The sequence below is a fragment of the Lissotriton vulgaris genome, unplaced genomic scaffold (genome assembly GCF_964263255.1).
Source record: "Lissotriton vulgaris unplaced genomic scaffold, aLisVul1.2 SCAFFOLD_3089, whole genome shotgun sequence".
Classification (NCBI taxonomy): domain Eukaryota; kingdom Metazoa; phylum Chordata; class Amphibia; order Caudata; family Salamandridae; genus Lissotriton; species Lissotriton vulgaris.
The window spans coordinates 150,535-176,715 of NW_028248643.1; the positions used below are offsets into that span (position 1 = coordinate 150,535).

The 26,181-nt window shown below is 43.0% G+C and overlaps 1 pseudogene across 1 annotated transcript in view; it reads left to right on the top strand.

Annotated features, from left to right (window-relative positions):
• The window catches only part of LOC147663879 (alanine aminotransferase 2-like), a 131,189-nt pseudogene that overhangs the window by 33,389 nt on the left and 71,619 nt on the right, over positions 1–26,181 (top strand). The window contains exons 3-4 of the transcript XR_015305207.1: positions 6,775–6,883; positions 21,938–22,071. The product of XR_015305207.1 is annotated as an alanine aminotransferase 2-like (transcript). The remainder of the gene's footprint in view (positions 1–6,774; positions 6,884–21,937; positions 22,072–26,181) is intronic.

Consider the following 26,181-nt stretch of genomic DNA (forward strand, 5'->3'; position numbering starts at 1 on the left):
GATTCACAAAAAGCAACATCTGTTACTATTTTCAGATATAGATGCAAATGTGTAACTGTTCATATTTAGTCAGATAGGCAAATTTTGCACAGTTACATATTTAAGAAAAAATTGGGAACGTGAGTTAGAAGGGGCTGGCCTCGAGGTGGCCATTGTGAAGCTTTGGAGCAGTCACAAAATCTGAACTTGAAATAATGGGGCATATCGCCAACAAATAGTGATATTTATCGCTAAGTAAGGTTAGCGACAATATTTTCATGGCCGTGCATCACCAGTTTTTATCGCTGAGATAACCTGCTATAAGCAAGGTTTATCTCAAAAGTGAAAAAAATCATGCGAAATTCGTGAATATCGCTGAGAATACAGCGATATTCACGCATTAGTGCGGAAATGCTCTTAGCCATGTTATCCACCTCCCATTGGATAACATGGCTAAGAACTGGTCTGAGCAGGCGTTGGTTTTTGGCAATAGCAGGAAAATTTCCATCGTTACGCCTGCCTTGGTAATAGGCGATAGCGACATTAGCGACTGCTTTCAGTCGCTAACAGGTTGGGTACGCCCACTTTGCATGTCATTAGCGATAAATATCGCTGACATGCAAAGCGGGCCCCAAACCGCTCGCTATCGCCTAAAAGCTGTTGCTAACATCAGTTAGCGACAGCTTGCTAATAGAGCGATAGAATTATCGCCGCTTAGCGGACGAAAACTGCCGCTAAACCGGCGATAATTGCCTATCGCCACCCTTGGTAATATGCCCCAATGTTTTTTACATGGATAAAAACGGAGTAAAAACATGCTGATTGGCACCCTAAAACTATACTTTAAACTAAATCCCACTGGCAACCACCGGCTCAAATTAAGCCTGTATCTTCCGTCTGACTATCCAGTGGAATTGGGGTCAGAAGAAATAAGTGTAAGCCTGAAAACCTTAAAATGTTCAACAATCCTGTGCCATCACAAGTCCTGCACATCATTCTCTAAATCAGACACATAGGGGCTTCTTCACAAAGGTACATTTGTAGGTGAGTATAACTGCATGTATAAATTTACTCTTGCACTCTGGAGTAAATTTACTACTATCAACTATTCAACTTTTCCGGGAGTAAATTTACTCAAAAGAGTAGACTTCTATTTCCAGATAATCTGAAACCATTGGTTTGAGACGAATTTACAAATGTAAAGTTACTACTATCAGAGTAGAGATCTTCTGATGGTAAATTAAATTTGAAATATTTATTAAACTTAAAAAAAATAGCAAAACATTTTATGTTAAATTCATCTGACACTATGGGACGGAGCTGCATTTACAATTGCACTGTTACTACTAACAGAACAGAGCTCTTCCTGAGGTAAAGTATAGGGAACATTTGAAATATTTATTAAACTTAAAAGAAATATATATATTTTATGTAAAATATTAATGTACATTAATTGTATTTATTTATTTGAAATGTATAACAAAATAAAAATTCCATGCCACTATTAACCGAAATGTGAATTAAATATTTATTTAATTTGAATAACAAATGTGAAATTATTTCAATTATTGTTTTTATTGTTTATTTTTTTAAATCCTACCTAAAATAAAATGTTTATTCTTTTGTTATGCATTAAACATTTCTATTAGTTATGTATAAAATTAGTATAATTATTTTTAATAAATTACAGTTTCATTTATTGTATAAATTCAAAAAGGTATTAACATATATTATATAAAATATTATTTATTTTCATCAATATATACGTTTCTTGATATTAAATTACATTTATATAATTTTTTTTAAAGTGAAAAGATATTATTTTATATTGACCGAAATTCCTATTGAGTTTTATTTTAAGTCTTAAGTCACTGCCTCTATTATTTTTCATGGGGGCGTGTTGCTGTACTTCTGAATGGCCATGTGTGGTGCTTGATTTACTCCATGGCTGAGCTGGACTACATTCACACCTTTACTGTGGCATTTTGGGCTCTAATAACTTGTTAATGTAGTTTTCCAATATGAATGATTTTATTCTTTGTGGGTTGGTGTTTGTATTAGAATATCCCTCCCTAAACTCTACCGTATTCGTCTCAAAGCTCTTCCGAGTTTAAAGTAGGTACCATTTTCCCACCACTCCCCTGGTCCTTCCCACATTTACTACTAAATAGCAAACTTATATGAGTGGAGAGCTCCCTACAAAAAAATGTCAGAGGTAGAGGTGGAGATTTACACCCGTAGGTTTGTGAATTGCATTTTGTAGTAAGTAGTACTATGTTAGAACTAGTTTGCATGCCACAAAATGCAGTTTGTGAATCACGCCCATTGTGAGCAAGTGCTTTGATGGTGAATAAAAATGGTGATCAAGAGGATCCCGAATGACCTTGACATTTCCAAGGAATCAATCAATCAATCAATGACATTTATAGAGCGCACTACATACCCGTAGGGTCTCAAGGCGCTGGGGGTGGGGGGGTGCCGCTACTGCTCGAACAGCCAGGTCTTCAGCTTCTTCCTGAAGGAGAGGTGGTCTTGGGTCAGGCGCAGGTCGGTCGGGAGGGAGTTCCAGGTCTTGGCGGCCAGGTAGGAGAAGGACCTTCCTCCTGTAGTCGCTCTTCGGATGCGGGGGACGGCGGCGAGGGCGTGGTTGGCTGATCGGAGGTGGCGTTTGGGGGCATAGAAGTTGATTCGGCTGTTGAGGTAGCTCGGCCTTGGTCGTGTAGGGCTTTGTGTGCGTGGGTGAGGAGGCGGAAGGTGATTCTTTTGTTGACGGGGAGCCAGTGAAGGTCTCTCAGATGTCCGGAGATGTGGCTGGTTCGTGGGATGTCGAGGATGAGTCTGGCTGAGGCGTTCTGGATCCGCTGGAGTCTCTTCTGGAGCTTGGCGGTGGTACCGGCGTAGAGGGCGTTGCAGTAGTCCAGTCGGCTAGTGACGAGGGCCTGGGTGACGGTCTTCCTGGTCTCGGTGGGGATCCACCAGAAGATCTTCCGTAGCATGCGTAGGATGTTGAAGCACGCCGAGGAGACGTTGTTGACTTGCCTGGTCATGGAGAGGGAGGAGTCCAGGATGAAGCCCAGGTTGCGTGCATGGTCTGTCGGTTTGGGTGCGGTGCCCAGGGCGGGAGGCCACCAGGAGTCGTCCCAGGCGGAGGGTGAGGAGCCCAGGATGAGTACCTCCGTCTTGTCCGAGTTCAGTTTCAGGCGGCTGGTCGTCATCCACTCGGCTACCTCTTTCATCCCTTCGTGCAGGTTGGCTCTGGCGGGGGCGGGGTCGTTGGTCAGGGAGAGGATCAGCTGGGTGTCGTCGGCGTAGGAGATTATGTTGAGGTTGTGTTGGCGTGCGATGGCCGCGAGGGGGCTCATGTAGACGTTGAAGAGGGTGGGGCTCAGAGAGGATCCTTGAGGGACGCCGCAGATGACTTCGGTGGTCTCTGACTTGTACGGTGGTAGACGGACTCTCTGTGTTCTTCCGTCGAGGAAGGAGATGATCCATTCCAACGCCTTGTCCTGGATTCCGACGTTGCTGAGGCGCTGTACTAGGGTGCGGTGGCAGACAGTGTCGAATGCTGCGGAGAGGTCTAGGAGGATGAGGGCCGCTGTTTCTCCGTTGTCCATCAGGGCTCGGATGTCATCGGTGGCGGCGATGAGGGCGGTCTCGGTGCTGTGATTGGCTCGGAAGCCGGACTGTGAGGGGTCGAGGGATCCATTCGTCTCGAGGAAGGCGGCCATCTGCTTGTTGACGGTCTTCTCGATGACTTTGGCTGGAAACGGGAGGAGCGAGATGGGGCGGTAGTTCTTGAATTCGGTGGGGTCCGCTGTGGGTTTCTTGAGTAGAGCGCTGAGTTCGGCGTGCTTCCAGCTCTCAGGGAAGGTGGCGGAGTCGAAGGATGTGTTGATGATGTCTCGCAGGTGGGGTGCGATGACAGCGTCAGCCTTGTTGAAGACGTGGTGAGGGCAGGGGTCGGTCGGTGATCCGGAGTGGATGGAGTTCATCGTGCGGATGGTGTCTTCGGTGCTGATCGGGGTCCAGGCGTGGAGGGTGGTGGTGGGGGGTGGTTGTTCGGTCTTGGTGTGCGTTGGTTGGTTGTTGAAGCTGTTGTGTATGTCCGTGATCTTGTTGTGGAAGTATGAAGCGAGGGAGTTGCAGAGGTCTTGCGATGGGGTGATGTCGTTGTTTCCTGCGCTGGGGTTGGATAGCTCTTTCACGATGTTGAAGAGTTCCTTGCAGTTGTGTGCGTTGTTGTCCAGCCGGTCCTTGAAAGCAGTTTTCTTGCCGGCGCGGATCAGCTGGTGGTGCTTCCGGGTGGCCAGCTTGAAGGTGGTCCTGTTGTCCGGTGTAGGATCCCTTCTCCAGACTTTCTCGAGGGCTCGGCAGTTCTTCTTGGAGCTCTTGAGTTCGTCGGTGAACCACGGGGCTTTCTTGCTGCCGGGTCTGCTGGGCGGGGTCCTCAGCGGGGCGAGTTCGTCCGCGCAGTTGCTGATCCACTTCGTGAGGTTGTCGGTGGCCTGGCTGGGGTTCGCTGAGCTGGAAGGAGGGTGCTGGCTCAGGGAGGTGGCGAGCTGGTCGGCAGTGATCTTGTTCCAGCTTCTTCGGGCAACCTGTTGCTGGTGGTGGTGGGTCGTCGTTCTCTTGAAGGTGAAGTGGACGCAGCTGTGGTCCGTCCATTGAAGCTCTGTGGCGTGGCTGAAGTCGATGTCTGTGCTCGAAGAGAAGACTGCGTCGAGTGTGTGTCCGGCGAGGTGGGTGGGGGTGGACACCAGCTGCTTGAGTCCAAGATTGGCGAGGTTGTCGAGCAGGGTGCTGGTGTTGCGGTCGTTGTTGTTCTCCAGGTGAAAGTTGAGGTCCCCCAGGAGGATGTAGTCGGCGGAGGGGAGGGCATGTGGGCTGACAAAGTCGGCGATGTCCTCGCTGAATTGTGTGCGTGGTCCCGGGGGTCGGTAGATCAGGGTGCCTCTGAGGGTGGTGTTCGGGTCGGTGTGGATCTGGAAATGCAGGTGTTCGGCGGTGGTCAGGGTGTTGTCGGTGCTGGTCGTGAGACGGATGGTGTTCCTGTGGATGATGGCGATGCCTCCTCCCATCTGGTTGGCGTTGCGGTCCCTCCGGACGATCTTGTAGCCCTCTGGGATAGCGATGGCGATGTCGGGAGCTGAAGAGGCGTTCATCCAGGTCTCTGTGAGGAAGGCAACGTCAGGGGCTGTGGTGTCGAGGAGGTTCCAGAGTTCGATGGCGTGTCTGTGGACGGAGCAGGTGTTGAGCAGGATGCACTTGAGGTGGGTGCTTCTGTTGTTCGACTTGGTGGGTGCTGGTGCGAGGCAGGTCCGGATGCAGGTGAATTTGCAGGCGTGGCAGCTGAAAGGTCCGTGGGTGCGTCGTGGTGTGGCTTGGTGGCATTCTGGGAGTCGGCCGGTGTTGAGTGCGATGAGGGTGGCGGCGGAGTACGTCAGGCGGGTCGGCCGGGGTCCTCGAGGGCCAGGGGTCCTGGCACTGGGCGCGGTCCAGGCGCGGACGGGCGTAGACGGGCTTAGTCAAGTAAGTGGTAAGAGTTGCATTGCCTGGGTAAGCTTGCGAAAAAGGTCTTTCAGGACTTTTGTAGGCTTGTTTCAAGGAGGGCCTGCTGGAGATACTGCTCTGTGTAAAAAGGTATTTTGAAATACCTTCCATGCTCAGATTCTAGGGGGCACATTAGGATGGCGGGCGGATCCCATCGTAAAAAGGGACCGCCATTAGGCGCATCCTAATGACACCATGGGTGCCACAGTGGCGGGCACATCCTGCATTCCTAACATTGTGGCGGGCGGTGCACTCAGCACTGCCGACACATTTCCAGGAAAGCATGTTGTGCACTTCCATGCACAACATGGCAGGCACCGCGCGGTGCCTGCCATGCTGTGCATGGAACTGCAGGGGGGTACCATTGCTATCCCCATGTGCACCCCACACTCCCCGGAGTCCCTGGGGGGGCCGCAACGGGCCCCCCAAGCAGACTCCGCATGCCTGTCTGTAGCGGCAATGCAGCCACGGAAAGGCATTTCAACAACCCCATACTAATAAGGCTGGCGTTGTCTTTCAGCCACCGCCACCATATTAAACCCTTTTCCGCCCGGTCGACATGTTGACCGGGCGGAAAAGCGGTGGACGGAAAGACCATTGTAATATGGCGGGGGTCCTTTCTGCACGGATGGCGGGCGGATCCTAATGGGGATCCTAATGGGGCCCTTAGTATCTGTAATGCAGTGGACTGTTTGAGTGTAACAATCTGAAAAAAATAAGAAGGATGTATTTACACTGAAATTTGGGGTAAATATTACCATTCCATGAGAATATTCAGATATTCAGATACTGTGAAATTATTAGAAACTGTGTACATTTCCACCAAAGAAAACACTGGATTTCCATAAAAATGACAGTGGATTTTCAGGAACAAAGATTTTCCATTTGATGAGAAATGCTACAAGACTATAGTATTTTTGGCATTTCTGCAGGTCCTCTGAGATCAGTGAAACTTCCAGTAAAACAAGAATTCTGGTGAAGTGATATGACCATTTCATGATTTCCATTCCCATTCAACTATATTAGTTTAGATAGATGTGTTGTGTGGCCTTTGCCGTCTTGTATGTCAGATTGCATCTGGGGCAGACCTGTACCTGAAAACAAACTTATACAAAGTATAAAATATACAAAGACAAATAATTAAGTCCAGCGAGTGGGAGAAGGGACACTGTGGGGCAACTAGTCTGGCCACTCACAATCTGTCACCATCGATACACATTAACTTGTGTTTTGTGTGCTCTGCAGGTAGCTGCTGTTTGTGCCTATCCAGAGCTCCTCAATAGTGTCAGTCTGCCAGAGGACGTCAAGCAGCGGGCCCGGAGCTTGCTCGTAGAGCTAGATGGGGGCACCATTGGTATGTTCAGAATCTTCTTTATGTGTCTTGTTGAACATGCTCCTTGTTTTCCATCTAAAAGGGTACATGCACGTGTAATAAGAATAATAAGAATCATATACAATCATGGTACCTGTTTATGGTCATGGATAGCAGGGCACACTATCTGTGATCTGAATATTAGTTTATCAGCTTATCAGTGATGTGGCAGCGGTTGACAAAGTCAGTTGGTAAGCACGTACTCAGGGCCATTTGTATCATTCTGTAAGCTGATTGGTAAATTGATCTCCATTATATAGAGCTTTGAGCCACTGGGCTCTAATGGGAAGCCAGCAGCCATATTAAAAACAGATTGCCAGTTCTTGCATGTGGCAAAATTACAAGACACCAAGAGTGAGGAGGCATTTGTCTTACACATCAAAAACAGGTTCCAACGCCTGCCAGACAAGGAAGATAAGTCTGATCCAGGTGCAGATGAAGTCAACAGGAAATGGGAACATATCTCTTCAATATATGAGAACAGTGAAACAGGCCTGGGAACCAAGACAAGGAACACATGTGAATGAATAAGACAAGACACATGACAAGCTACTGAAGACAGGCGGGCAGTAAAAAAGAAACTCATGGAGGCCAGATCTGAGAGGCTGCAGGAGAAATACAAGCAACGGAAAATAGAAGCAAACAAAGCATTCAAAAGAATGACAAGAGAAGACCAGTGGGTGCACATGCATAACCTTGTCAAACAAGCATAGACAGCCAGTACAGGAACATGGGGAAAGGTCTTCAAGATCACGAACATGGTCAGTGGTAAATCTCATACAACGCACAGCACCCCTAGCATGGTTAAGTAAAGCAGACTACTCACAACAGAGAAAGACCAGGAAGCACAACCACTTCATAGAAGTCATGAACACATAATTATCAACAATAGAAGTGGATCTCTGCTGATGCAAAGAAGAACTTGAATGTGAACACTGCCCAACCAGAGAAGGAAGAAATCAGCTCTGCCTCGCGATCTCTCAAGAACCGAAAAGCTCCTGACCCAGACAACCTGGATGCAGAAAGGTTCAAATTAGACCCTAAAACATCAGCTAGGATTCTCCAACCACTGTTTACATTAGTTTGAGAGGGAGGAAAGTACCAGAAGACTGGAACCAAAGCATCATTATTAGGATTCCAAAGAAGGTAGCATTAAGTAAAGTAAAGTAAAGTATGAAGTCTTATATAGCGCACGACTTACCCTGGGGCATCTCGGCGCTTGCTTAGGGAACCCGTCCTGGTATTCCCCTGTGAGATAGCCCTGGCAGGGTATCCACAAGGTGAAAGCCAGGCATCCCGCGGCGAGGGGCCGTTGTGGAGATTAAGCAAGCTATTGCCCAGAGTCGCAGAGTGTGAACCCGTGAGCTGAGAAGGCACCGGAGCGAGAATTAACGAGTCCGCGGAATTTTGAGCCCAAGACCCGCCGAGGTGGGGAATTGAACCCTGGTCCCGGACCGAACTCAAGCTCCAGGTCTGCCGCCTCTAACCCCTGAGCCACACTTCTCCACTAACAAACTATAACAACGTGGAATCGCCCTTCTGTCAACTCCTGAGTAAAATCATGGAAAAAAATCCTTATGCAGCACATTTTTGATACAGCGGACAAGCAGTTAAGAAAAGAACAGACTGTGTTGTTTGAGGGTATGTTGATCATATCCTTACTCTATGCAACATCGTGGAGGAATGCACGGAGTGGCAGAGGCACCAGTTCATCAACTTCGCTGATTTTGAGAAAGCCTTTGAGAGTATCCACCATGAAAGCCTCTGGTGTATACTGAAAACCCATGGTATTCCGCAGCAGATAGTTCTCATCAAGAGCTTCTATGATCATTTTACTTGTAAGGCGGGCAATACTGAGTATAGCTTTGAAGACAAGACTGGTGTGTGACAAGGTATAGTGAAGTCAGCATTTCTCTTTAACCTAGTCATCGACTGGGTGATGCGATGCGCATCTGAAGACCAAGCAAGTCGCATCAGACTGAGCTTTTTCTCCATACTGGATGCCCTTAACAATGTGGATGACCTAGCCTTGCTCTCTCACACACAAATCAGCATACGCAGGAAAATACATCTCACCTCAATACCTATGCACAGGAATTGGTCTAAAGATCAGAACAAATAAATATGAAGTCATGCCACTGAACATCCCAAACCCTTCACAAATCACAGTGGATGGAGAGGACCACGTCATTACAGAAGAGTTCTCCTACCTAAGCAGTATGGTGGATGGATGGGCAGGCAATTACATCAAAAACAGTCTGAACAAGGCCAGGAATGCCTACAGGATGCTGAGCAATGTGTAGAGGTGATCTCAGTACAGCACCAACAACAAAATACGGGCTTTACCAGAGCTGCCTTCTGTCCACATTCTTGTATGGATCAGAAAACTGGTGGATGACAAAGAGCGACATCACCAAACGGTCAGCCTTTCACACCAGTAACCTGAGAAGAATCCGGTGTATTTTATGCCAGAAAACCATCTCCTGCCAGGAACTGCTCAACAGATGCAAGCAAGAGAGCATGGACACCATTATTATAAGAAAAGATGCAGATGGACAGGACACACTATCAGAAGAGAACAAGACTCCATCACAAGAACAACTCTCCACTGGACCCCACAAGGCATACAAAAGAGAGACGGGTCAAAGAACACCTGGAGGTGAACTGTGGAAACAGAAATTTAGATCCTGAACTGCAGCTGAGGCACCGTACAGAAACCTGCAAAAAAGATAGACAAAAGTGGAGGAACTTTGTTGTCCTTTTAACTGGAATAAAAGAATGTGGAAGCAAGCAAGTTGGTACACAGATAAACTACGAGCAACAAAACAATCCTGCAAGTATCTGGAGTGAAGATGGAGACTAGATTGCAAAGAAGTAGACAAAGACACCTTCAAAACTACCATGAGATTCTACCACCAGCATATCAGAGTAACCAAAAAGAAGGCTCCAGCAGAACACAGAGAAGAGCACCAACAGATGCAAAGAGAACTTCACGATCATCAAAGAACTCGCTACACCAGCATCCACCACTAGCAGCATCACACCCTCGCAAGACTTATGCACAGGCCTATCAGAATTCTTCAGCAACAAAATAGAAACCATCTACAGCAATTTCAACACACAGCAGGATCCCACCAAACTTGCAGACAGCTTGTAAATGCTTTGGAAACATCCTGGCAGCTTAGAAAACAGTCACCATTGAAGAGACAGCCAACAACATGAGATCCACCCTCTATGGGGCCCAGGCACATCCATGCCTCCACCACATCTTAAACATGGGCACTTCCCCTATCAGCAAAGCTCTCACTCATATTCCGAACTCCTCCATCACCACTGAAACATACCCAATGACCTGGAAACAAGCAACAGGAAACACACTATCCTAAACTAGATCTGCTCCTTCCGTACAGGAAAAAACCAAAGAGGCAGCCTGCCAAAATAGAAATCAAAATCCTAGAACCTCATCTGCAGAGATCCCCCAAGGATCATCTCTCAGCCCCACCCTGTTCAACATCTACATGACCGCACTGGTAGACCTCATCAGATCACATGACATCAACATTCTTGCTTACGCAGACAACCTTCAACTAAAACCCCCTCTGTTGGACTAGACTCCAGCCACCAAGACCAACTTTGCTAGATGGATGTCCACTATGACAATCCGGAGACCGAAGTGGTGTCTTCGGAAAGAAGACATGGAACTCCACCTGTCTTCGGAAAGAAGACATGGAACTCCACCTGGTGGACATCAGTTACCACCGCTCATGCCAGGAGCCTAGGACTCATCCTCAATGACAAACTCAACATGTCAGTCCAAATAAATCCACCTACTTCTACAGCCTGAGGATGCTACGAAAAATCTTCAAGTGGCTCTGGCAAAATACCAGGAAAATAGTAGCATAGACCCTTATTACCAGCAGGCTTGACTACAGCAACACAGTCTTTGTACGGAGCATCAAACAACTCCTGAAAAGGGTCCAAACCATCCAGAATACGGTAGTAATGCTCGTCCTCAACCTACCTCGCTGCACCCACATCTCCCCATACCTCAAATCACTACACTAACTGCCCATACACAGTTGCACTCAATTCAAACTACTCATACAGATACAAAGCCTCAATAGCTGCATACACTTCCACCACACCACCAGACACCTCACTAGCACAGGTACCCAAAAGACACAAGAATAGAACTGAAGGGCACGCTTTCTCTCATTTTGCTGCCAAAACCTGAAATGACCTGCCACAGCACATCAGACCTACCTCATCGCTTCTCAAGTTCCACAAGAAGTTGAAGACGTGGCTCTTCCAGTTATTACCCCTGGGGAGCACAGCCTACCTATCTGCAAGCACCTGGATACCCTCTAGGGTGATTAGTGTGCTATACAAATAGGAACAACATAATATAACAAGTTAGTAAGTAGGTCCTTGGAAAAAGGAATCTTTTAAGTTTTTGAACCTTTGTTACATACTGGTCGCATACCAGGTTAATGGTGCACGAACCATATAAAGGGCAACAGAAAATAATTCTGACTTTAGAGTTCACATAGATGTAGAAAGAAACATTGTTTGCAAGAAACGTTTTGCATCATTTAAGTGATTGGGTGATCTTCCCAAACAATCTCCACTAGTTGCAAACCGGTACCAGAACAGGTGATTTGGGCTAATAATAGTATAATGTTGCTGATCATGCTCACTTCTAGGTCACTATAGAAAAACACCTAAGCATATATTGCTGCTTGGATGGCTATAGATCTGTGCTTGACAATATTGATATACAACACTATGGAACACATTGATTTGACATGATAATACATTCTTCTGGTAAATACATTCACTCCACAATAAAACCTGAGTAAGAAACTATTGGGGCAAGTGGGTCAGTAGTCCTAGATGATTTCCACCTTAAACAGTTGTAAGCAAGGCTGTATTCTGCCTCTGTGCCTTTTTAGTCACACATCAATAAACTTATGGGAAACAGCCTTTACAATGTGGGTTGAGCTACGTGTGCTGTTTCCCCGCAAGCGAAACCATGCTTGCCTCAGTCACGCAGATATGCGTGGTTAAAGCAGTGCACGGTCTAGTGTCTGGATGGGCGGGGAGAGGAAAAGGAAGCGTCGTGAAAGGAAGCTCTGGATATGGACAGTGAGGCTGGGGCCTGATTTTTGAGGGGGTAGGGGATAGTTTTTAGGGCTGGGTTTTGAGGGGTGGGGTGGAGTTTTTGGGGCTGGTGGCAGATTTCTAGGGCTGGTTTTTAGGGCTGTGCCAGTTTTAGAACTCGGGGTAGGGTCGTTTTAGGGCTAGGTATTAGGCCTCTTAGTTTTCGGGGTGGGGCTGTTTTTAGGGCCCAGTGTGGGAGGGGCTGGGGTTGGGGTAGTTTATTGGGCTGGGGGCCAGGATTTAGGGCTCATGGCAAGGGCCTGGAGTTGGGGTAGTTTTTAGGACGTGGGGCTGAGATCTAGGGCTCAGGGAAGGACACTTTTATGCCTGGGGCAGTTTTAGGGACCAGGGAGGGGGGCTGGGATCGGCATAGTTTGTAAGGTGATCTTTACACGCATATCACATTACCAATAATGCCTTTACAATGAACTTGCGTGGTCAAGGCATGCATGGTTAAGGTATGCATGGTGAAGGCGTATTCGCTGTTGGGACTGCGTTGTTGAAGCACGCATGGTTTAGCCATGGGTTCTGCTGTCATACATTCTAATCTTCCTGAATGTTTGAAAGCCATGGAATGTTTTCTTCTGAAGATAGGAAGGGTAGACATTTCAATGCTTCCTTTGCTTATGGTTAACAACACTCTTTTTGGCTAACAGCAGCTCTTGCATCAATGTTGATTTACAATAGGAACACCCATCCGAATAAGACCCAATCATCATCTTTGGTAAATTTTCCTTGGTCAGTAAATGGGAGCAGAGCTTAACCTGGTATGCATTATAACTAAGTGGGGTATAAATCAAACTCTAAAATGTCTTGGTATTTACACCTTGATTCACTGACCAACCACCAGCCAGCATTTATATGTTGTACCCCTCTTATGGTGCTCCATCACCTAGCTTCATCATAACAGTTTTTTCAGCCAATCCTTTCTTCTCCATTTTTTTATGCCGCTATTTCCCATTAAAGAGTGGGATGATAAGGTATCATTTAGTTCAAACTAGATTCATTATAATTGAAGCACAATAACATTGAAGGAAAATTAACAACACTTCATTGTGCGAAAAGGAAAAAAAACTGTGCAGCACCATATTCGGCTGGAGGTTCCATTATGTGCCTCATGCATAGTAATGTGGGGGTTTGTTCTCCCATCTCCATGGCACACTGTAATTTTGGCACTGCAACTGTGTCTGCTTCCACACAAATCTTTTCTGCATACGAAATTTGATCGATGCCACTTCGCATGAGTGTCCGTTGAAACGTATCGTAGATCTCACCTAATCATTTTCACAGAATTATTTGGCACAGGTAACATTTTACAGATTGTCATTTGTTTAGAATTAAGCTGCTCTGCCACTTGCAAACCTTTTGATGAACCAGCTAAAAACTATGTGTTTCTGTCCTAGGAGTTAAATTGACAACTATAAAATCAATGCTTTGGGGTCAAATTATTTTGCATGTGTTTAATAGCTGAGAGCTCTGTCTTTAACCTCTATTGAAGTTATATAAAATTGAAAGTTCTGGGATGAATCCCACCTCATAAAAATGCTTTAAAATATGTTTGTGAATGGAGACATCAAATTTTAAATCACCAACAAGAGAGACATGGTTCTTAACTTGGGTCTAAGGGATGCTTGGGAGTCACAAACGCCGCCACCTAAGGAAGTGATCAAAAAGTTATATTGGGATTGGGTTCAGAGCAATGCACTGAGGGTCATGGATGGGGGCTCACTCACGGACCAGTTTCTGTTAATTAAATGGGTAAAAAAACTGGAACCCTTCCTTGACCTGATAACCAAACCTTTAGATCGAGCACTATATCTAAAATTGAGATATGGGACGCTTCCGGTGCATGACTTTACGGCGAGGTGGTCGAACTCTGGGGCCGCCCAGTATTCGTGCCCTGGATGTGCAGCACCAAAGGAATCTGTGGCCCACCTATTTTTTGCCTGCCCCGCTTACAAAGTGGCGCGGAAACTCTGGCTGAAACCTGTGTGTAGGGAATTGGGGTTGAGGTGCCATAGCCAGGCACTACGTATACTCTCTACTGACTCTTCTTCCTCCACCATGATTTGCGGGGTGGCAAAATTCCTGGGCAGTGCGTGGGTGACGCGCTCCCGTCTACTGAAATTGCACACGGGGGGACCGATGGTCTGACGCTTGAAACAGCTTGTAGCAAACTAGTGACTGCGGTGTATTTCTTCCCTTTTATCCGTACTTTTTAAAGTTTTACCGGTGAACTAAATTGTTTATGTATATGTATGCTTTTATGGTGATCAATTTGCCGAATAAAGATATTTACACGTTAAAATCACCGACCTATTGCTTAATTACAGGAAACTTGCTGCACAATACTATCTTAAAGATTTCTTGCTACCGCTGGTCTACCAGAAATATCTTTGTTTCAGGGTATAATGCACTGACGTTAGTGAAAAGGGGTACACAAGTGTTGCAATAACTGTTTGCATGTACTGTTGGCTTGATAATGAGCATTTGCTGCACATCATTTGCAACTGTCCAATATCAAAAGGCATGTAAATTGCTAACTGTATTCCAGAATATTGTAAGCAAAAATTATGTCTGACATGAATATTGTATCCTCTTTATCATTTACCAAAATATTATCCCATGGGGTGTAGGTGGTGCGTAGGGATACTACATGTGCCCCCAGGGCCACTTTGCAGTGGCCCACGAGGGATGAGTACCTTGTTTGGGGCCCCAATATCCCTTTCCGACAGCCTGTACATGGTGGAGTTCTTTCAGCCATTCTGCGCCATGACTCTGACCTCTGAGATCCTGTCAGAGGCAGCGGTCTGGACTCCGCCCGCTCTGGGTCCAACCGGCAGCATTAAAATGCAGTGGTCGGATCGAAGGACTGTTGGTGGTCGGACAGCCACCGACTGCCTGTCGGTGGCAGTCCAATCGGCATCATAATGGGGCCCTATATTCTGATGTCATTGTCGATATTCTAATTAAGTTGCTTTCCTGAAACTGTTTTTAAATCATACAATGTACAAACTGTGAATAACGCTATGAACTTTTGTTAAGAAAGTGCAACAAATTAATTATAAAGTTTATGAATGCACCATATATCTCTTTTTTTAATTATTAATGTTAATGTGTGTTAAAGTCATTCTTAAACCGCAGTGACTAACCTCTGATTTTAGTTTCTAAATTTTGTAACCCTGCGATTTCTACTATATTTAGAAATGTTTTCAGTGTCTATCTAAATAGTCTTTGCATTTATGACACATTAAATAGTGGGCTTTTGAGCCAATTGCAATAAAGTATTGCCAGCTAGCACATTTCAGTACATAGAGCTGGCTAGGATGTGAGTCAATACATTCAAAAAAGTTAAGAATGTTGGTTGTCCTAACAGAAGCAAAAGTTAAAGGTATTCCTGAAGGGTTGGTTGAAAGAGGAAACTGATCCCTGAAGATCAAGCAAGTGCAGAGATTGACACAACCCAGGGACAGTCACAATAAAGTGGCTGATGTCAAACCCTGCTGTTTGTAACCAATAAAAGGTGAATGGGAGATTTGTTTATTCAGTGACCAAGAAGGAAGGCAAAATATTAATGAACAATCTCTACATGCACCTAATCCCAGAACATAGTCCACACACACACATTGTTGAGGGAAGATTTTGTGAAATTCTGGAGGAATTTACAGCATTTGACTCAATGAGAACAGTTCTCAGCTAACATGTGGTGATATATTGCAGTTTTTGTTATTGACTTATTCAGAAGATCCTTGGAGTAAAGTAAGACTAGGTATTGGAGGTCCTTTCAAAGTATTCTTTTTTGGTTAAATTTAAAATTTGCATCAAATTTAACCAAAGGGCTCCCTTAGACACCTGTGATGACCAATATATAATTGCCTTGCTCAAAAAATGCATTCCAGACTAGGCGAGTACTGAGACTACAGTTAGGAACTTAATAAGAATGCAAACGAGAAGAAAAACAGAAAGGTAAGGTATCAAAATTATACCGATCTGGTAGTTTATCCATTTTAGTTAAATACACGAAGCCTGGCAATCCAACAATTATGTCACAAGTATGTTATAAACGCGTATTTTAGTAGAATTTAACATAAAAAAGAATTTCAAAGTAACTGTAATAGGAGAGAGTGATTAGAAGCATAAAGAAGTATTTGTTATTAGGAAAGGGAGCTAGACATCATAAAATATCCTTTTAAACCATTTAGTTGCATATTCATTATGAAATAACTTCAGAGGCACTATGGATTCGCTCTCTATGAGAAAATCTGTAGAGATTCTGTAATACCGACATTAACCCTGATGGCTACAACCGTGACACTATAGGACTCTTTTGGATTTCAGAAGGAAAAATTTGAGTTTGATGGCTGAAAGGCTGATTTAAGTCTCTATCTAGTATAAAGGCCAAGAATAATAAAATTAATGTCACAAAGATAACTGAGCATAGTTTCAGGTCCCAGTCATGAGGTTCAGTTGCTCAGGTTAATATATTTGATAAGGGTATGAACAAAGAATGTGCATGCGTTTGTCCAAATGTTTTACAACACTACAGTAAACATAAGGCTACTACTTTGGGGAAGACTAGGAAGGTACCTGTATCTAATAAGATGAAAGTGTGTAAAGAGCTGGAAAATTAGAAAAGAATAACATCATATTACTCATTGACGCCTCATTATGGTTATCACCTCTAGTAGTGACCATAAAGCCTAATAGCAAAGTGAGATTATGAGATACCTTACTCAAAACATTTCGAAGATTAATCCTCTTCCCTTCACGAAATGGTAGAATAAAAAAAAGGGTTTGACTTTCAGAAGCATAACATAAGATTTCTTTCCTCCGCAAAGCCAGTCCCAGACCATCAACAACATTCACATCTTCTGAATGAGCATATCAATGCAAAAGACCAGTGGGCAGTCTGGGTTTAGGGATGACTATGTGGCAGAGGTACCTCTGGTGAGTGAAAATTCTAAGGTTTTGTGTGAGTGTATGGGATATCATTTTGGAATAGTATTATTACAGGTGACGTGTGGATAGTGGGGAGTAGAGTTGATCTAGCCCTAAGAAAACAGCATCACAGTCGATCAGGGCAAATGAAAATTCAGAATGACATAAAGAAACTGTGCTGGATATAAATAGAAATTGCATTAAATAAAAGGATGTCTTCATCGAAACTAGTGTTGCTTCTGCAGCTCTAGGAATAAAGAGTGAACAGCTGTAATTCGTGGAGGTACACTGAATTCCACCAATAGGGTGCTGTTCTTCAATGGCGCTGATCCCACTACAAATTCAAACATAATTATAGATACGGTGGGAGAATGATTTTGTAGTGTTGTGGTGACAAGTAAATGATATAGTCATTTTCATTTTGATTTAAATAGCATTGTCAATTTGTAAATACTTTTCATATACAATAATGCATCAATGAAATTGTTCTATGCAGCTTAGTATATGGAAACATTCTGAATTCTCAAAACTTTAAAATAATACAAAATGATTACTATGGTCATTCTGATGTCAATTTAGAGTTTTCCTGACCCAAAAATGACTTCAATCTTTCAAGAATAGGAATATGCATATTCACGCTTAGAGCTTCCTAGAGCCTGTATTTACAAAACACATGGGGCAAGTGTTCCTTACCATTCCTTTCACAGCAAGATGTATAGTAGTTCACATTTTACACATTCCTCAATTTCTACAAAGAGATTTTGCTTTATTTTCATAATGGCACTCCACATTAGAAATTGAAAAGGCTGACTTAAAAAACATTGGCCCTGTATTTGAGGTGTCATATTGCAGCATGTGTTTATATGATGTTTTTGTTGCTACTACATCCCTGTCAGTATCAACACTCTATTTCCACATTCTGCCACTAAACTAAACTGCTTTTTCTGATATTTTGGAATACACTGCTACATCAGCATTATCCTTTAGATATCATGGATATAAATATTCAGCAAGTGAGTTAGCACTTTAACCAAACGTCTGCAGGTATTACTGCTACAGATGTAAGCTGCAATACCAAACCTCAATGCCAATTTTTTCCTTCAGTCACCTCAATATTGATTGAGGCTTTTTAAATCATATCGGGGCTCAATAATACATAATTCAGGTGATTTTAGACATATCATTTTTTATATCTGGAATTTAAACAATGTTGTAATAGACTGTATTCTATATAAGACATAGGCAGTTCTATACGGCTTTATATCCTTGGCATCTATATATCAATTTCATGTTCCATTGTAACTAATCTTGACACCTTCCTAACAATTTGATGTATCATGCTGCAACTTCATTGTGTTAAGATGCCACATTCAGTTTTATCATCAAGTCCCAATTACACAGTTATTGGCTTGCAGGTATCAAATGTAGATTTAATTTTAAATATATACACAGTAAATTGGTCAAGCTAAAGATGTGGGTCTATGAGTGTAAGGTTACAGAACCGTAGAGTCACCTGTATAGCATACATATCTCATCTATTATTCACCTTTTCTGCATGGAAATATTGCATCTTGAGTAACTTAATACAAATGCTGCAGTACCTCAAAACATAGGCCACATCCAAAATGCACTCGTATCCACTTTATTACCTCTAAACAGTGAACCAAAGCTCCTTCACCAACTCCTAAGCAAGATAACCTAATTTGACTCCCTGATCACTTTTGGAAAAGTGCTTGTGGAAGCCTGTCTGCTCTTTAACTATCATATTTTTCCCAGCTGCCCAAATATCCATCCCTTTAAATATATGGTTTACCACTCACATCGAAAAGCCAAAATAATTGTATATGCAGAATTATCGTATTGAAAATTGAAATAAAAAAATTAAGTTATAGAAATGCGGCTTAATCTGCAAGATTCAATATCACCAGAGATGACATGGAAGTATTATTAATCGGACAATAAAAATGTGCTAAAACGTAAACACAAAAGTTTGAAAAAAATAGCAATGCTTACAGTATTTTTCTGTCAATTAGTTTAAAAGTAACATGTTTAGCTCTTGCAATCATGCAGTCTTTGTGTATTATCTTTATGCACACAATGGTCTCTGATTAAGCCTTTTTAAACCTTTTGAGGATTAACACTAAGGGGTTGATTAGGATGGTGGAGGACTTAAGTTCTTCCACCATCCCCGGGGTGTTGGGACCGGCCGCCAGACATGCTGCGGTCCCGCACCGCAAATTAGGATGTGACCGCCACCCTGGCGGTATCATTCCGCAGTTTAACATTGCGGCGGGTGCTGCTTACAGCAGCATTTGCCGCAATGCCAAATTGCCTAGTTGTGCATTTCCATGCACAAAGTGGAAGGCACCGTGTTGTGCCTGCCACATTGTGCATGGAAATGGGAGGGGGTACCATGGGTACCCCCAAGTGCACCCCCAACCACACTGCCCCCTGGGGGCCCGCCCCCATAGCAAATCCCTGCCAGCCTTTCTATGGCGCTGATGCCACCATGAAAATGCCTTTACATCCCAGCATCCTAATAGGGATGGCGGTGCCTGCTAGTTACCACCACCATATTGTGGCCCAAGTCGCTGGTCGCAATCGTCCCGATTGCAGGCTGGCGGAAATGCGGCGGGCGCACTTTGTGTCCTCCGCGATAACCCGCCATTATGATATGGAGGGGGCTAAATCAGGTTTGGATGGCGGGCGGATCACCATCGCCGGGCCGGCGGTGGCTATCAGTCCGCCATTCTAATCAGCCCCTAAGCGTTTACTTTTGAGTATTCTGGGAAAATAGGAACTGTGGACTAGCGTTTTATAGAATTCAACAATATAATTTTCTGTCCAAAGCGAGTGCTCTTGAGCTAATTTTTAAATTCTATGGTTTCTTTTTAGCAGTTTCCTATACACTTTAATGACATTTTTCTATTACTCATTATGCCACAATTGTTTGAGAGAATTTCCTAATTTTTATTTTCTCAAATTACTTAGCTGGTAGAAATTCAGCATCTAATCTATGAATGAAAGACCAATATCAGCATTGTAATTTTCATACATTTGCCCAATATGATGCAAACTTTGTTTCGCATTCAATAGTTTACAAATACATGATTTTTGGACCTTTGCATTTCTGGACGAAAAATAACAATAATTTTTATTATAGCTATTATAATGAAAAGAATAATACTTTTCTTTCAAATAACATATTCGACTGGAGAGTTCTGCATTCCTAAATACCAGATGTTACAATCACCCATTTAAAGATGGTTAAAGTATAAACAGCAGAAGGATGAATGTCCTTTCTGGCCCTAGAATTCAGCGTCTGCAGACCACATCTGATGTCAACAGTGTCCACTTAGTTTACTATCTCTGATCTATAAATTAAGAAGTATGATGTCCTTTCTATGTAAATTTAGTGTAAGATCACCTTGGAGACCTCACTTGAAAAATTAAACAAGTTCCAATTCAGCAGTTAGAATGTATTTCCTTCATTGATCTGTCCCGACTGTCTTCACTTTGGGCACCTTTGACCTGAATCCTTAAGGAAGTGTCTGCTGTCCGTAACTTGAATCTAGGTCCCACATGACGCACTCAATGCTAGCTTGTTATGCCCACCATCTGCATTCAGTATGGCTATCGGGAGCGCATGACCTGTACCAGATATTCAGGACAGCCACCACTATGTTAATAAGTTCCATTAACATTAATTACAATACACCTTTCCTATTCTTGTAAGGATAACCTAAAACTATAGCATGGATTCAATATCTTTAAATCGAAGTCTAAGTTTCTTGAAAAACAGAATAAAGCTAATAAAAACAACCATAATCACCTGTTTTACATCATAAAGGAACGGCCATCTAACACCAGACATCACATTTACATTTATGGCAGCAGATTGAGGCACTAAAATTATAGGTTGTTTTCATCAGAAATCCAAAACATAAGAAATGAAACCTTGGACACTTCCCTTTTAGTACATTATGACTAGCGCCACGCCAAATGGACCCTCCAACCTCTGATTCTCTTTGTCCACTCTCAACATTGAATCAGCTTAATACACTGTTTGCCTTCATTTACACACCAACTGCATCCTCTATTGCCAATCCTAGAAAAAGCACCTAATCTCAGAAGTTCATTGGCAGACGTTCATTGGTCGAATTCTTCTTTGAACCAAGGAGCTGTACCTAAACCAGCCTCTCAAAAGGTTTAGGGGAGGAGGTGAGAGGTGCTATTGCTTCCTTGAACCCATGCTTTTTGAGAGACCTGTGCTACTGCAGCCCTCTTTATTTATAAGATTTAAAAAAACTGCCTTCTTTATTAATGGAGAGAGAGAGATAACACAGCCAATTCCTCTAAATAATGCCAGATACCTCGATTTGTCATGTTTCTACTTTCTCTACAGAACAATTCTCTCTCCTTACTTCTAACCCCAAGAGTTCGCTATCTCACACATCCTCATCTAGACCCACACATCATCTGGAATATGCTGCTCTTCTCTACTGCATGTATGTCCTGCAAGAGCTCACAATTAATCCCTCAGAGATCCTCACTAACTCGTCCAAAATGTACATCATATTTTACACCGGAAGATCACAATGGTCTTCTCTTCATATACATTTTGCATGTTATAATCAAGAACATATTGAACAAAAATATTTTAAAGGCTAAACAAATGTTTTTTAATTGTTTCTCATGGCTGATGCTAAGTTAAGGCATCACAGATATCTGCCTTATGCTGCCAATGCAAATGGTCACCTGAGGGCACCAATTCACAAAAATTGGCCCAAAGATTTCTCTATTGTTAGAGAACTGAAGTATTTTGTCTCAGCTGCTAAACCTTTGTTGTCTACATTACGGTCTGCTTCTTTGAGTCAAATATTAGACTTGAATGGAACTTGGATTCCAACCTGTTATCTCTGTTGATTGTGTTTTCAGGTGGATATAATATAGGGTATGCAATGAGGAACTTACCTAACAAGGTGGCAAAGTACATTGAAAGGCGAGATGGTGGAGTCCCTGCTAGTCCCAACAACGTTATCATCTCATGGGGATCTACCCGGGCTATTCTGGTAAGTAGACCTCGCCCCTCTACCCAAGGAATTCTCCTGAAATATGGGTTGGTGGATAAGGAAAGATAGACTTATGGGGGCAGCATAGCAATTTCTTTTATTGCTAATCTTGCATCACCTGGTATGAGCAAGAGTATAGAGCAATGAGGCAAATTGACACCAGCTCTGAGAGAGAGCGAGAGATGATCGAAGGTTTCTGTTCTTGAAAGATCTAACTTGAATCATTGGTCGCTGATTGCGGGATATTCAAAGAAGTTCCATATTAGTGGATGAATCAAAATTTCTATGAAAAATTTGCAATGATTATAAATAAATATAGACTTGAAACACTTAATTTCACAGCCAGGGACACTTTTCTCGCAAAGTTTGCTAAGTATTATATCAAATCAAAAGATGAAAAGAAATATAATTTGGCTTTCACTCAGATTGTCAAGAGCCTCCTTTATTCAACGCTTTGGATTAATGAATACAGGTTTGAGTTTGAGAAGAAGTACCCAAGGATACCAGTGTGAGTGCAAGTTATGAGCGTCAGTGCTAAAGAGAGATAATACATCACTGGCACAAGAAAAGCTCCACAGAAATCTAGGTGAACAAGCTGCACAGTTGGAATGGCTGTAATGTGCGCCCGTTAATAAGTGGGACACTTCACTCCCTATCATTTGTGACAAGGATATGATACATCTCTGAGAAGTTCCTTAATAAAGCCACAGAATTCTGAGGTAAATTATGATACCCTTTTTAAGTATGGCTGGTGGTAGTTATGCTTTTTATAATACATAGTCACACATTCCTCCACTGCCCCTATTTTAAATCTTTGGTCTCTTATTCCTTCTCATCAAATACATTTTCTGTATGCAGACAACATATAATAAAACTTGATTTGGTTCTGTGAATATACACACAGAAAAAGAATCAATCAGTAATTTCTTGCAAACACATACTTCTAACCAGTTTGGTGCATGTCAGTTTTAAAGGTACCTTTGTGCTTTAGAATATGTGCGCACCATATGTATGTATGTATTTATGCATGCATGTTTATAGTATTTATATACCGGCAACCTAGCCAAAAGGCAGCGAAGCTCTGTACATGTCATAGACAAGCATAAATTAAATGAGTAATAGGAGAGGGAAGCTGGGGTGTGGAGGATTAATGCATTGTGATGTAATATTCTTTACAATGGTGCATTTCCAACTCTTTCCTAAATTTGAGCAGCACTCGGGTATGCATGGTTGATACAGAGATTTTGTTACTGACCCTGCGTGCATAGATGGAAAAGACCTGCTGCATTTGTATTTTTTTACACTTCCTAATCTTCAGTCTAATGGTGCCCTGGCTGTGGATACAAAGAGATGGTGACTATGTATTTCGAGATAAGGGGGGATGCTGGTTGTGATGGCTTTATAATGATGTAACTGGTTTTGAAGATGGCGAAGGCCTACAGGTGGAGCAAAAAGAGTTCCATTAGCATGGGGGAGATGTGATCATATTTCGTAAGGTGATTGATGAGACGCGCTTTGGCATATAAGAGATGCCAGTGTGGAGTCTTGAGCGCCCATGAAGCAGAGCATTTCCACATCCATATTTGAGCGGACGAGAGCTTTAACAGCAGTTCTAAAGTTGCTTTCTTGAAGAAATATTCGATTTTCTAGAGGAGAGAGCTGGTACTAGGCTGTCTTTAGCAATGTATTTCTTGAGGTTGGTGTCTATTGAAAAATTCCCCAGGACACTTCTCATAGGTAAGTAGGAGTAGTTTATAGCAGAGCACAGGAGCCAACAACCCAATGCCTGCTAACCAAACTCCCAACTGAACAATATAGAACATCTGCATGGAACACAGAATACACACAGGTATTCTGGAAGGTGGGAGGGAGAAACATAGAGAAAGGTATGTGTATACATAGAGTGGATAATGTAAGAGAAATCATTTACAACACATCTTCCTCCTTTAGGGAAAGAAACATAAAGAAAATTTAAAAATACTGAAATGGAAATAAAAAGTTGTTTAACACACTATTCACAACAATAATCATTAAGGTAAGCCAGTGGTCTACTTTACCTTGCAATTCTGGTATTAGCAGGCAAAGATGCATTCTGAGATTAGGAAGAATCAGTGGTACGATTGTTTGAATGACAAGCACTGCTTGATTCAGAGGCATCACCTCCACCTTCACATCTTCTGCCAACTGGGAAAGAAAGTAAAGTAGAGTCTTCCATGGTAGACAACATGTAACCACTATTCCCATCGTTGCAAGAAGAATAAAGAGGCTCATGTGAAACATCATCCTTGCAAACTGAAGATTTCTTTTGGTATAAAGCAACTCTTCGAAGGTTCCATTGTTCACCATTTGTCAAAACAATATAATGAGGAAATACTTCACTGACACAAAAAGGACCTCTGAATTTAGATAGACCTTTTGAAATCCTACCAGGTTTTACCTCAACGTAGTCACCTTTTGAAATGTGAGATCCAGAAGTAATTTTTGTGCTAGTTACAGGAAGAGAGTCTAATTGACCTCCTTTAGAGACCAATTCTTTGATCCACGAAGGAGTGAGTGTTGTGCCAGGAAGTCTGACACGCATAAGTTCAAAAGGTGATTTATCGTTAGAACCATGTATTGTAGTGCGATAAGCACAGACCATATCTTGGACCCTGTCATGGGCTAAGACACCCTTCGAGCAAGCCATCTGAATTGTTCCTTTAACAAGTCTGTTGACTCTTTCACATGAGCCATTACCCTGTGGGTTGTATAAAGATGTACGATGATGCGTGATGCCACAACTAGATAGAAAGAACACATGTCTTGGGAAACAAGTTGTGTGCCATCGTCCGTGATAAGAATATTAGGATAGCCTTCATCTTGAAAAAGTGTTTTAAAAATGTTTATGGTGCTTTCAGTGGGGATATCTTTTACAAAAACAACAGTGAGCCATTTAGAGAAGACATCAATGGATACAATGGCAAACCGTTGACATAAGGGTAGTTCCTCCATGGGTCCAATGAAATCAACTACTACACCAAACAGAGGAGGGAAGGGTCATAGGGAAATTTTAAAGACCTGCCCTGGTTCATATCCACAAATACAACATATGAAACAACAAAAAAGAACCGGGGGTCTAAAGGCCAATATTTTGGCGAGCTAACCTTAACTTCACACTAGTAAGTTAGTACCCAAGTTACCTGGGAAAGCCTAGATATAAGAACTTATACATGGAGACAACCCACTCCAGTGCAAATTAACACGATCCAGACCACTAGCTCTGGATTGCCATCAAATGGACATCGTGATCAGTCTTATCATATGGTCATACAGTTCAAAATATAGTAAGGCCCTTGATCATCTAGACCTTTTACCATTCAATCGCTCGTGGACTGGATCATGCCCACATACTTTCTAGGACCACCATTGAGCAACTAGATCATTGATGGCTAAAATAGTAGTGAAGAGCAGTGCAAAAAAATCATATCAGAGCGGTGAATTAAAATAGAGTAATGTGTCCAGAAACGTTTACAAGTTTAATTGAAATATGGGCACATCCCCTGATTAAAAACAGAACAGTGCAAACAACAGTAAAAACAAATAAAACCCGGAAAAAAAGGCCAACATGTTTCAGCCTATCGGGCCAGCAGTCCCTCAGCTTTCGTCAGGGCCTCTGCTCTCAATATATTGCTACTGCATCAAATTGTGAAATTTACAAAATACGTGACCATGAAATCAATTATTTAAAGGTTGGAATAAATACAACCTGCAAAGTGCTAATCCTCCATGTCAGTGGATGCAGAAGACGTCTGCAACAAATGTGAGGTAATAATGAGATTAACAAAATGCACTATAGATGTGTTCCCACCAAGCACAGTTCTTTCAAATGTAATATTATTGAATGTAAATCCTTGTAAATTCTCACCCAGCTGACCAGGGGACTGGACCTCACCTCACCTGGACCGTGCTCAGGTTATCGAGGCCCCACTCCGTGAAGAAAGAAGGCAGACACAAGGGGAAATGTAGAGCTACTAATAAGCAGTCTCCATTACTTCTATAAACCCATTGGTCGCATGCTCATCTTGGTCCACTGGGGGTTAAAATAAGGAATAACTACCTAGTACCTTGTTC